The following is a 13748-nucleotide window of genomic DNA, read 5'->3' as shown; positions in this document are numbered from 1 at the left end:
CTGCAACAGTTTACACGCACGCACAGTGCCGTGAAAAAGTATTGGCGCCTTTCTCAAATACGAATATAACCCAGGTGAACTTAGAATGCGGTTTTAAAATGGTGATTCCATCAATTAAGGAAAAAATATATATATATTTCAGTTGTTGCTGCTGAGGATGGCCCAGCCAGTTATTAGGTTTAGCGGGCCAGTACTTTTTTACTTTTAACATTTTTTTTTTCCTTGATAAATGAAATCTCCATTCAAAAACAGCATTTTAAGTTCACTTGGGTTATATTGTCTTATATTTAGATTTGTTTGATGATCTTAAACAAAGTGGGGAAACTATGCAAATAAGTTTTATAGTATATATGACAAAGCAAATGCAAAAGTATAATGCTCCAAAACGCCTACCGAATGTTGTATTAATATAGAGTATATCATAAAAGACATTTCACTTGAACAAAAGCGATTATTTTATTCTGTGTCATGAAACAACTTTCACTTGAATAGATCTCCAAAAATGATTGTTATTATGTATCATGAAAGACTGTGATTGTGTATATTTTGGCTCTTGATGACTCCGGATCTTAAAATAACACCATGTACGTACAGTCCATGTGTAGGGAAAACAACAATATTTTAATTCATAATTTAATTTACAAAAAAAAAAAACAACAACAACAACAACAACAACAAAAAACACACACTGCAGGATATATGCTGTACTAACTTAGTCTCAGGTCACAAAATCAACATTTCTTGTACAATCATTTTACTTCACTTCTTTCTAAGCAAAATACTTCATATACCAAATACTTTAAAACATGGCAGCTATTAAATATCAAAACCAGCAAAACAATCAGCACCTCACATCAGTTACATCATGTAGTACTTGCACTTGTAGTAGTAGTGTGGCAGGTGTGAGCCACAAGAAAATAACAACTTCATTTGCTTTTGTTTATTTTTCAAAGGTAAACAAAGTGACAACAAGTTTGTAGTACTTACAACTTCGAATATACTCAACTTACCAACGTACGTGGAACACAAATGTCAAATGAGGGGCTAATGCTCAAGTGGCGCTGAGGAAGTTAGCATCTCCTTCTCTGTTGCACAAAAGCGGTACACAAGCACGCTAAAGGTAATGCGCTGCCACCTGCTGGTTTGGAGTGTCATGAACCATAGAATGACAATCATCATTTGTTATCTAGCCTTTCATTTATTTGTGGTATCTTAGCGAGGAGTGTCACATAAAAATGTTTTCCACCAATATGACAATTTCTCGATACCAACACGGTGGCCCCAAGCCCTGAAGGTGGTCTTAATGTGTCACTCCTACTTTTCCCTCCTTGGCACAAGAATTGCGAAATTTGAGGAATTTTCAAAGTTGGAAACTTTCCAAGGGAATCCGCTATACAGTTTGAGTACGTGTTTTTTTTAAGCCGAGCTGAACTTGCTAAAATGTTGTTTTCTTTATGGCCGGTGTCATCAAACTGAAGTGAAATACATACAAATTTGTCGAAAAAAAGACAAAGATGTTATGCACGAAGGAAGCCTAAACATTGAATATTGTCATCTTTGCTGGCGCTGTGGTGACTGACATCTTGTGTGAAAGAAAGACATTGTAGACGTGCAAAGTTCCTACGGTTGCTTTGATCCGGCCCCCTTCACCGTTCACCGGAACTGGTTTGGATCCGATCCGTTCGGCTGAAGTAGGTTGCGCATCTACCGGATGAACTGGAATTTATGGGAACGAAGCAGGAATCTGCAAAATTGAAGAACGGCTCCTGATAGGGGATTTAGCATAATCCTAACTAAAACAACCACAGTTCATACAAGTGGTACCTTACTTACAAGTACGTACCCCTATTTACAAGCTTTTCCAGTTACGAGCCGTCACTTGCTTTGTGATGAGAGCCAAAATCAGATATCAGCGCGAGCTTCCAATATGCCGAAAATAAAATGAAGCGATTACGGGACTGTCATTTCCCTCGCGAGCGGGCAACGGGAGCTTCTGTATCTATTGCATGAACTAAATCTTTACATTTATGCCCCCAATTCACAGTTAATTTCCCCAAATTACCATGGAAAGTTTTCAATTTGGAATCTTTCCAAAATTCTGGAAATTTATCGGAAAATCTCCACACCTCAGCGACTCTAGTTGGCACTACAAGCTATTTGTGTGTGTGTGAGTGTGTGTCGTGTCTAAGTACTCTTCTATTGGACATCTCCCGCGTCTCCACGTTGACTAATAAGTCACTGTTACCGTGGAGGTTTAGTTTTTCTGTAGGGGGACATCAGTCGGAGGTCAGCGCCTTTGCCCCTGAAGCTCCTTCACCAGGTCTAGCTCGAACCCCATCTGGAAGCACAACACACTAGGTTATTGTGCGTTTTTCAGTCCCCTAAAGCGGTTGGGTTTGTGAACCCGGTTAGTTTCCACCAAGTCTTGGTCATGACTGGGTCTCCCAACACTCTTTAAAGTCTTGGTCGCATCTCCGCCTCTATCTGTCCAAGTCTAGGTCTCAACCCTCCACATCTTAGGGTGGACTTGGTCTCAACCCATGAAATTCTTGGTCTTCACTTGGTCTCAAGCTATCAAAGTCTCTAATTCTTGGTCTCGGCTCGGACTCAATCAAGTGGTCTTGACTCGGTCTGAACTCTTAAAAAGTCTTGAATTGGTCTCAACACCTCAGAATCTAGGTATTGACTTGGTCTGAATTCATCAAAGTCTTGGTTTTGACGTGGACTCAATCTGCCTGGGTCTTGGTCTTGACTCAGTCTAAACCACTCAGTCTTTTGCCTCGATCAGACAACAGGATTTTAGCCCCGATATTGGGCCGATTAGCTATTGTGGGCGATTCCCCAGATCGGGCCCGACATTTTTTGTTGGGTACGACAAAACTTCCACGACCAACTAATTGGCCTAACGATAGCCCTACGACGCCAAAATGAAAGTCTAGCATGTTAGATTTGTTTCGACATCTTCCTTGTAGTATGACATATCAACGACAACGCTCCGACAGCGCACCTCGATGTCGACCAATAGGACTGTGTATTGTGACCGGCGCTTCGCCTCCCATGCTTTCCGTTGTTAACATACTTGGTCGCCGTTGTCAACATTTATACACGCGCACGAACCAATGTTTACTGAAGCTTTAGAGCATGATTCGACAGAACGCCGGCTTGTTTACATATAAACGTTAGTGCTAGCACTAGGTCGCTAGGCTACATAACATTATGTTACCTGCTTGCTAGCCGTATTCTATTAAAAGTATGTGAACATACCTCAAACTCTTCTTGAATGGCCAGCCCACTCCCAAGCATCGGTGATGACACCACGCTTTTCCTCTTTTTGTTCTTTTTCAATACATTGGCACGAGCCATTGTTGTAACGGGTGCATCCGGTCGCAATAAAGGGTTGCTAGTTATCTGGTAATGCCGGTACATGATTATTATTATTTTTTTATTTTTTGACAATTGTGCAAAAAGATGCAGAGTCCTCTAGCACTTAGAGCAGTTCGAATGACTAATATTGCAATAGTCCGGTGCAATGACCATTGTGCAAAGGGCGCCGAGACTTCAAGCGAGTAGTGCGATCATCTGGGACAATGTCGATTGTGCGAATGTTGCAGATACTCCTCAGTCAGTGTGCAAATGGAGCAGATGCCACTCTGGCATGAGTGGCCAGTATTGGTCAACAACAGATATGCAAATAGTGCAGCGTGGCGAGTCTATGACAGTGACTGCACGAGTAATGTATAATCGGCCCGACAGAAATGTGACAACGAACTCAAGACAAAAAGACAACAAATTGCCAGCATGTTGCAATGGAATTGTAGGTTAGGTGTTTAAGAAGTTGATTGCAAGAGGGAAGAAGCTGTTGGAATGTCCGCTAGTTCTAGTTTGCATTGATCGGTAGCGCCTACCTGAGGGAAGGACCCGGAAGAGCCGGCGACCGGGACGCGGAGGGTCCGAGAGGATTTTGCACGCTCTTGTCTTAGTTCTGGCAGCGTGCGAGTCCTCAAGGGTGGATAGGGTGGTACCGACAATCCTTTCAGCAGTTTTGATTGTCCGTCGCAGTCCGAGTTTGTCCTTTTTTGTAGCAGCACCGAACCAGACCGCGATGGAAGAACACAGGACCGATTCGATGACCGCTGTGTAGAACTGCCTCAGCGGCTCCTGTGGCAGGCCGTGCTTTCTCAGAAGCCGCGTAGTCTGACCCGGGCATTAGTCATTAAGTCTTCAGTCAAACGCTAAGTCAGGTTCAACTCTACAAAAGCTTGGTCTTCACGCAGTCTCAACCCCTTAAAGTCTCTGTCTCAATTTGGTCTCAATTTCTTAAAGTATTGGTCTTCACTCATCCTTAAAAGACTTTCAATTGCATTTTGATCATTGCTCCTTCCCCGAGGAACGCCATGAGGTTAGGATGCAGTCTTCCTCACCGGCTGGTTTGGTTTGAGCATCCGGTGAGCTGGGTTCCGGTGGCCACCGCAGCTCGCCGCTCTCCACTTCCGGCCCATCCGTCGGCTCCACCACGATGGAGGGAAGCCTCTTGGATAACTTTGGATGCCTTTCATGGGAATCTGGGAATATCTGCAAGGTTATGTAAGGTTGACTGCAGGGTGGTGCGGTGGTAAATTGCTAAGGGGGGGTCGACAACATGTGACAGCTCGTGAGAGAACAACAATGCAGTCAAAATTGGATTAGCAAAGCCTCTAACAGCGTGTAGCATCTTATAAGAAGCTGACTTGTATTCAGCTCGGCTATGTTTGAACATAACTAGGGCTGGGTGATTTGAGTTTATTTGCCAAGACGATTTAGTTTTAATTTAGTTTTAAAAATTAGTTTGCGTGCTTTCTGTACTTCAAAGCGCGTCCTCGCTGATGTGCACTGCTTACACGAACAGCTGCGGGTTGCGCGATTGATTGCGCTATTGGGATGAAAGTCGAGTTGTCATTATTGTGACGATGAACTGTTACTGTCAGCTGTAACCACGCCAAAAAACAAAGTGCATCAACAACACGCAGCAACTCAGCTGTCACATTTTACATACAGTTGTGCTCATAAATGTACGTACCCAGGGTATGTCAACTTATGAGCACAACTGTACAGGTACTGTACGTTAGGTGCTGCCACAATGTCGGTGCGTGTGATATAAAAAAGTAAAGTTCTCGTTGGCACCAAAATGGGCCTTCACTAAGCGCCTCGGTCCTTGCCAGTCCCGTGGTCCCGCTGGTATGAATCCTTTAAGACTAGCGGCGATCGGACAAGCCGGAGCTAGCGACGCGAGGCTAGCAGCTATGCTCATCCTCAATCTGGGCAGCGAGGCCCGTGGCTTTTTTCGTACTCTCCTCTGACCCTCGCAGATGTATAAAGACTGACCGTCTCCTTGCTGGCCGGACATTTCGCGGCCAGCAAATTAGAGTCCGGCGGATTATCTTTCGGCAGCGACGGCAGCAGACGGGCGAGTTGGTACAACACTATGTCGCTGACCCAAAAACCGGTGATGAGTGAATTGTTGACTTCGAGCTCAAAAAGTCATTGCGGAGTTGATGCAAGTTATTAGTGGGGAAGAACTTGCTAGTAAAAAAACGAATATCTTGTTTGGTAACAGGAGGAAAAAAAAAAAAACCCGGAGGAAAAGACCTTGTATTGAAGAATGTCATTGGTATTTGCCTTTTATATGAGCAACGGGGGGAAATCGATTAAAAGAAATCAGATTTTTGTGAAAACAAATCTTGAGATTTGATTGGAAGGCCATATCGCCACTGCCTTAACTTAATAATCGGACATGGTGTCTGCTGGAAAAGACACCAGCGCTTCACAATGAGCGTCACGTTTTACTCATGGCTCCGGTGACTCACTTACTCACCACCAAAGCTGGCGGAAAAAGCACATAAACATCTCCGCTCACGTCCCCTTCTGGAAGGATACGGCATCTTGGTCACCTCCCACTGCGCCAGACTCCAGAGAGTTCATCACCTCGGTCATCCTGCACAAAGCCACCACCTCAGGATCATTAGTCCTTCATGGTTTTTGAAATGACAGTTACCGGTGATTCAAACGTACCTGCCAATATCAATATCAAAGACATATGGAACCCATCTGATTTTGTGCCTCTGCGTTGAGGTCTGGGTCACGTACTTACGGCGACACTTGCTGCACGGTCGACCGCACCGGGGGTTCAAACCCGCGCTTCCACCGTGTCACGTATTGGGAGTCGAGTGCCCGGGACGCTAACTCAGTGGCCGGCGCCCTCTTTTGAGGATCGGGGAGTTGGGTTTCTTAACGTACATCCGCACAGCCCAGCTTGCTCCCGTTCCACATACAGACGAGGTGATAGTAGACAGGACTAAATCACTACGTTCAAATAAGTACGCGCACGCTGACAACGCATTTCAAAGAGTGTGGGCTGCACAGACAGCGTCGTCCAATCAAGTCGTCCCTCTCGTCCAATCAGCAATGAGTCTTATCCCCGACCGGTAGCTTCATTTCATTTTGTTTTTCATTTGCTGTGATTTTTCATTTGATCTTGTGTTGAGGTACTTGTTGTTGTGTTAAGTTATTTGTTGTTGTGTGTTTGATTTGCTGTCGTGATTTTTGATTTTCTGTTGTGTTTAGTTATTTGTTGTTGTGTTTTTTTTTATTTGCTGTCACGTTTAGTTTTTTTTTTAATTTGTTAGAGTTAGGGTTAGGGTTGAGGAATGCTCATGAAACACGTGTTTGGAACATCCCACAGGTGAACAGGCTCATTGGGAACAGGTGGGTGCCAGGATTGCTTCCCTGAATTGCTCAGTCATTCACAACAAAGATGGGGCGAGGTTCACCTCTTTGTGAACAACTGCGTGAGAAAATACTCCAATAGTTTAAGGACAATGTTCCTCAACATATAATTTTAAGGAATTTAGGGATTTCCTCATCTACGGTCCATAATATCATCGAAAGGTTCAGAGAATCTGGAGAAATCATTGCATGTAAGCGGCGAGGCCGTAAACCGACATTGAATGCCCGTGACCTTCGATCCCTCGGGCGGCGCTGCATCAAAAACCGACATTGACGTGTAAAGGATATCGTCACATTGGCTCAGGAACACTTCAGAAAACCAATGTCAGTAAATACAGTTTGGCGTTATATCCGTAAGTGCAACTTGAAACTCTACTATGCAAAGCAAAAGCCATTTATCGACAACACCCAGAAACGCCGCCGGCTTCTCTGGGCCCAAGTGTTCTGCGGTCCGACGAGTCCGCATTTTAAATTGTTTTTAGAAATTGTGGACGCCGTGTCCTCCGTGCCAAAGAGGAAAAGAACCATCCGGACTGTTATGGACGCAAAGTTCAAAAGCCAGCATCTGTGATGGTATGGGGCTGTGTTAGTGCCAATGGCATGGGTAACTTCCACATCTGTGATGGCACCATTCATGCTGAAAGGTACATGCAGGTTTTGGAGAAACATACGCTGCCATCCAAGCGACGTCTTTTTCATGGACGCTGCTTATTTCAGTAAGACGATGCCAAACCACAACAGCGTGGCTTGGTAGTAAAAGATTGCGGGTACTACACTGGCCTGCCTGCAGTCCAGACCTGTCTCCCATTGAAAATGTGTGGCGCGTTATGAAGCGTAAAATACGACAACGCCGACCCCGGACTGTTGAACGGCTGAAGCTGTACATCGAGCAAGAATGGGAAAGAATCCACCTACAAAGCGTCAACAATGAGTGTCCTCAGTTCCCAAACCTTTATTGAATGTTGTTAAAAGAAAAGGTGACGTAACACAGCGGTAAACATGAGCCTGTCCCAGCTTTTTGGGAACGTGTTGCAGCCATCAAATTCTAAGTTCATGATTATTTGCGAAAAATAATCACGTTTATCAGTTTGAACATGAAATATCTATCTAAATATCGTTTTTATTGATGTTTAATACAACGTCCCAACTTCATTGGAATTGGGGTTGTATGTCCCCCAGGCCATTAGTTTGCCCAGCCCTGCCCGGTTGGAACCGCGTGGTCGGCGACCGTCCCAACTGGCATCTCTATGGCGATGACGTCCGCAAAGCGAGCTGCTGATCGGCGCTCAGCTATTTTTGAGCGCGCCAGCCGCCACTAAATGGCCGACAGCTGCCGACGAGGCCGGGAAGAAAAGAGACGTTTGTTTGTTTCGGAGCTTTCCGGAACAACGAGGAAAGTCCCCACCGCCGCTTTATCGTGCCAAAGCTAACCGTAAAGATACGAGCAGCTGGGTTTAAGACCCACAGAAGGTTGTTTGAAGACGGGCGTGTTGTGTAACTAAGAAAAGGATAAAGGCTGCATTCAGGCACCGGCGTGTCGGAATAAGAGGCCACCGAGGAAGGCTTCAAAACACTCAAATATAAGTCATGCAGCGAATGGACAACTCAGTGTTCTTATCAAGTAAATTACATTTTCTGAGCCTACACCTGTGGTCGCGTCAGGGCCGGCCGGCCCGAGCCGACGTGGTGCCCGAGGCGAGATTTTATACGGCGCCCCCCCCTCCATCAATGATTTAAAAAACTTTCAAAGAAGTCAAATACCAATAGTTTTTAACATTGCCTTTAATTTATAAGACAACATGCCACACAATTTAAAGTATAAAATAGAACATTTTCTACCAGAACCCCCGGGACCCTAAAATAAAAATGTGCACGGATTATTGTTATTTTATTATTAAATGAAACAACTTCACATCCAGAAAAATACAACAATATTCGTCAAATGAACATTTTACATTTGCATTCTTCTATTCAATAATTGGCTAATTCACGATACATAATGAAACCCTGCGATTGGCTGGCGACCAGTTCTGGGTGTACCCCGCCTCCCGCCCGAAGACGGCTGCGATAGGCTCCGGCTCGCCCGCGGCGCTTGCGAGGAGAAGCGGTACAGAAAATGGATGGATGGATTATACATAGCAAAATAGGAACGGGAATGTAGTATTCTTTTATCATTCAAAGGAACCATTTTCAATATTTTACATTCGCGTTGAACTTTTTTGTTGTTGTTTTACGTCATCGACGAGGGACCCTGCCCAATATGGGTGCGCTCGGCCCTGCTCCCCCGGTCACCTGGACGTGCCGTCCGACGCCCGTTCAGCTGCCTTAACGAGTTATGTCACTTTTCATACAATCAGACGGCAGCTGCTGTCGCCATGGCTACCGAGGGATGAGAGTCCTGTGATGAGTCGAGCGAGTGAAGCACTTTGCTTGAGCGCGCGTGGCCCACAGCTGATTTGGGAGGTATTCGTGCGTGGCCGGCGTCAATCACCAGAGGACGCGATGTTGTGCCAAACCTGCCGATGCTTCTCCTTCTAAATTCCCCTCCGTGGCACAATGCCGCTGTTATCCCTCATCGCAGGCCAGTATTGTTTCTTCAGAGGGACCGTGCGCTCTTGAGAGTGGGCGGCTGCGGCGGTACTGAGCTGGGATAGGGGTCCGCACGTGACACCCGAGTCACAGAAGTGCATTCACGCCGCGACGTGTCACAGTCAGACACGGTATTATAATATCATTGCTTCGGTCTTCATCCTGTATGTGCACTCAGAGCTGTGTGATATAACAATAGAGTTGAACGAAAACAAATACACTGTTGTAGATATTACTATTCAGGCCATTGTGCTTTTATAGCATAATAAATCCGATTGGCCAAACTGTCACTGTTGCACTGTGTCTTATTTACTTTCCTCCTTCATCCCTTCCACTTTACTGCATTCTTTGAAAGGTGGAAATACTACCAGATATATATTTGGAATGGTATCCATTTGGCCACAGGATATTTGTGTTTTATTTGATTTGTATTCATATTTTATTCATTTAATTATGTGGTCTATATAGAATATCCATCCATCCGTTATCTGAGCAGCTTCTCCTCACGCGGGTCGCGGGCGTGCCGGAGCCTATCCCAGCTATCATCGGGCAGGAGGCGGGGTACGCCCTCAACTGGTTGCCAGTTCCAGCCAATCGCAGGGCACATACAAACAAACAACCGTTCGCACTCACATTCACACCTACGGGCAATTTAGAGTTGTCAATTAACTTCGCATGCATGTTTTTGGGATGTGGGAGGAAACCGGAGTGCCCGGAGAAAAGCCACGCAGCCACAGGGAGAACGTGCCAACTCCACACAGGCGCGGCCGGGATTTGAACCCCGGTCCTCAGAACAGTGAGGCATTGTGTGTGTGTGTGTGTGTGTGTGTTCCTAGGTTTGTCTATGCGCAGGAGCGGAGAGACAAGTTGGAGAGCGAGTCATTATCAGCGGCGTACTTAAGCCGGTCCCGAACTCCACCTCGTCGCTAGGTCGTCTTGAGCAGCCGCGCTGTCAGGCGCATCTAGCTCACAAAGTCGTTCGAACTAAACATATCGGTCCCGGTCAGCACTTGCCCTTGTCACCCAGAGCCTCCGCGCCTGCTTCCTCGACTGTCCACCCGCCTGCCTGCGGAACCCTACCCATACTTCCAGGTTCACTTTGGACGGCGCATGAGGTACAATCAAGGAAGGACAGTAAACAAATCAGGACATCTCAAAAACATGAAAAAAAAACACTATCAATGAATTAAACCATGCTACATTGCTACACAAACATCACTTGTGGAGATTGTTCCACTTGTTTACAGGTTTGGTTTCCTCAAAAGAAGAGGAGCTACCGATGTTGCACTTACCTAAAAAGAAAATAAATACATTGATTACTACTAAGGCCATGGGTGCTTGTATATAGCTTGATAAATCAGATTGTTCAAACTGTCACTGTTGCATGGGCCTGTGTCATTTATTTCCTAAAAAGAAGACGAGCCACTGCTTTCCAAAACAGACCAGATTTATGCCGTGGGGTACATCATATTGTTTTTAAGGCCATTTGTGATTGTGTTGCATAAGAAAATCAGACTGTTCAAACTGATGCATTTTTCTATGCCCATTGTTTCCTAAAAAGAAGAAAAACTATGATTGAATATGATTTTGTAATCTTTTATTTGCTGGCGCACTTATGGCTAGCAGTTTACAGTTTTTGCTGTCATTTTCGAACGTGAACTGAACTGCCACCGTGATTACTGGCGTACGATGATGTGCCTTCTATGAACTTTTGGTGACTAACTGTACCATCTTTGTCATAACTTTAGCAAAATGGAACTAACGGATACGATTTTTGACATCTCAATTACATTTACAAACGTCCCAAATTTGACCGCCGTCCAAATAAAGTCATGGTCACTGTTCTGCACAGAAAAATGTCAATGCATCCTAGTTACCATGTAAGAACCTACTTGTGCGGAACAGTAGCTAATATAAAAATAACATAACATGCAAAGTTATAACGAGCAAAGGTATTCTTTCCTGAGGCGGTCGCTTTGCGTGTTGCCATGAGAGCCGCAGACTCGACCACCAAAATTCAGTTAGCTGCAAATCAGCTCAAATGAACAAAACAGAAAAAAACAACTGTGTGAAACTGATGCACCACACACACTATGCAGCTTTGTGGTGTTTTAATGTCATTTCCTGTTCCCTTTTTGTTACTGCACTGCATAAATGTTCGCACTGTGTGTGCTGAATGATGAATAATTGAGCTTCTTCACAACAGGTCGCCTAGTTGCTTACTGACACTATGAATAGATTGAGAATACTGTCGAGTTATACGGTATATAAAAAGACACCCACAACACCAAATGTGTCAAATGTCCAACACCTCCAATGGAAAAGTTTCAACAATTTACCTTGGCATATTTAATTTACTTTCTTTATTAAAGATAAATACTATAGATAGACTATAGAATAAAATGTTTATTTGTTTTGTTTTATAAATAAAAAGATTCCATACCTGTCTGTTGGTTTAGATTAGGAAGCTCTTCATCACACTGATGCTGCTGCTGCTGATGATGATGCGGATTCTGATGAAGATGTGGGCGATAGGCGGTCAAGCTGCCCAGCAAAATACTGCGCGCATGCGCAGTTAGGAGTGTCGAGGTCCCTTACACTGCTGTCGGAAAAATGGCCACTTCCATACCAACGCGGGACTGACTGTGTACAGTACAAAAATGGACTGGGTCATCTATCATTCGACCTTAGTTTGAACCCATTAAACTTTGCACCGCAACGATTTTAATTTGGGATAAATGACAGAATCGACGTAAGATGTTCAAATTTGAATGTGTGTACCCGGTTTTCCAGGCGAACTATTTCAAAAGTTATCAGTTGACGAAATGCACCTGAAAGCAGCACATGTTCAGGTGCGAGACTGTCCCTCGAGGGTTTTAACGTTTTCTTAGTTTTTTTAAATAGCCGTTAGCCGAATCGTTTGTCAGGTAAATGTAAAATAACTCTCCCCCCAAAACATACAAGTACGCTCCATGTTTTCAATGAAGTTAATAAGCGGTTCTGGTTGTATTCAGTCGACCTGTACGACCGTAACGTTACCTCGACGGTAGCTAGCTTGGGAAATAATGTCTCGGTTAGCTAGCTACCGTCGCGAATATATTTAGATATTTTTCAAAATCTTACAAAAGTCACTTTTTGTTGTTGTCTGTTTCACATAAGAGCCATTGTGGCTCTTATGTGAAAAAAATCAAACCTTTAAGGTGAGGTGTGTCTCCCTCTAGGGTATAAATTCAGTATCAACCGTCGCGTTGTACTTGGAGTGACAGAAGTTTTGAGACCCCTTATTTAATTGATCAGGAATAAGGCACATTAGTGGGGGCTACTTAAGTAGATTTGTCAGGTAACTATCTCTGCTTGAGTATTTATTTTTCTGGTGGAATTTTACTTTTATCCCCTGCATTTGAAAACATATAACTGTACGTTTTACTCTATATTTAAAAATAGTAACAAGCCTATTGTGGCAAGGTATACTTTGTCAAAACTGGTGGGGTAGGCGGGGTTGGCTGGGGGCATTTTGTGGAAAAAAACATTTGTTTTTGGGGGGCTTGAGATCGGTTTTAGGAGGGGCTTGGACGATGAACCTTTGCCATTAACGGTCCCATATTTTGGCTATTTAGAGTGACTTTCTAATATGGACTTAGTATAAAAGTGTCAATTTCATTTCCAAAAACACGTTGGTTTTGTCATACGCGTGTCCATAAAAGGCCCCTCTGATAACTACTTCTGTTTGAGCCAGTTTTCTATCCGCCTTGTCCATATTTGGCTAAGACAGCTCCCTTTCCTCTTATTTGTTGCCTCTGTGTAGAAGACCTGCTTGTTAGCGCACACGTGGTTGTTATGTTGACAGCGCTGGCTCGGGAGCGGAGAGGTCGGCGGAGATCTTCTCTAGTGACGTAAACAAGCTTGAGAAATTCCATTGGGCGAATTTCAGGCCTCTCGGCAGAAAAACATCCCAAACTCGGAAATACGGGGACCGTTGTAATTCACATTTCACATGTGAGTCACTGATGGTGTTGTGGTACACTCGCCTGACTTTGGCGCGGGCAGCGTGGGTTCAGTTCCCACTCAGTGACGGTGTGAATGTGAGTGCGAACGGTTGGCCGTGTATATATGTGTCCTGCGACTGATTGGCGACCAGTTCAGGGTGTAGTCCGCCTTTCGCCCGAAATCAGATGGGATAGGCTCCTCATCGCGCTAATCTGTGACTCAAACAACACTTAATGCACTGCTGATTACCTTGCGCGAAGCCACCACTGGATAATTTAACACCCTCAAATGTACACCCGTAAAGCCAGCACTCACAGAGATTCCCTTGCATTATCACTTGGAAATGCAGCATTTCATCATCATTATTGGTAATAGAGGTGCAGAAGTGCTAAATATTTACTTAGTTGTTT

Source organism: Phycodurus eques, chromosome 14 (assembly GCF_024500275.1).
Source record: "Phycodurus eques isolate BA_2022a chromosome 14, UOR_Pequ_1.1, whole genome shotgun sequence".
Lineage (NCBI taxonomy): Eukaryota > Metazoa > Chordata > Actinopteri > Syngnathiformes > Syngnathidae > Phycodurus > Phycodurus eques.
Note: the sequence above shows the minus strand (reverse complement) of the source record.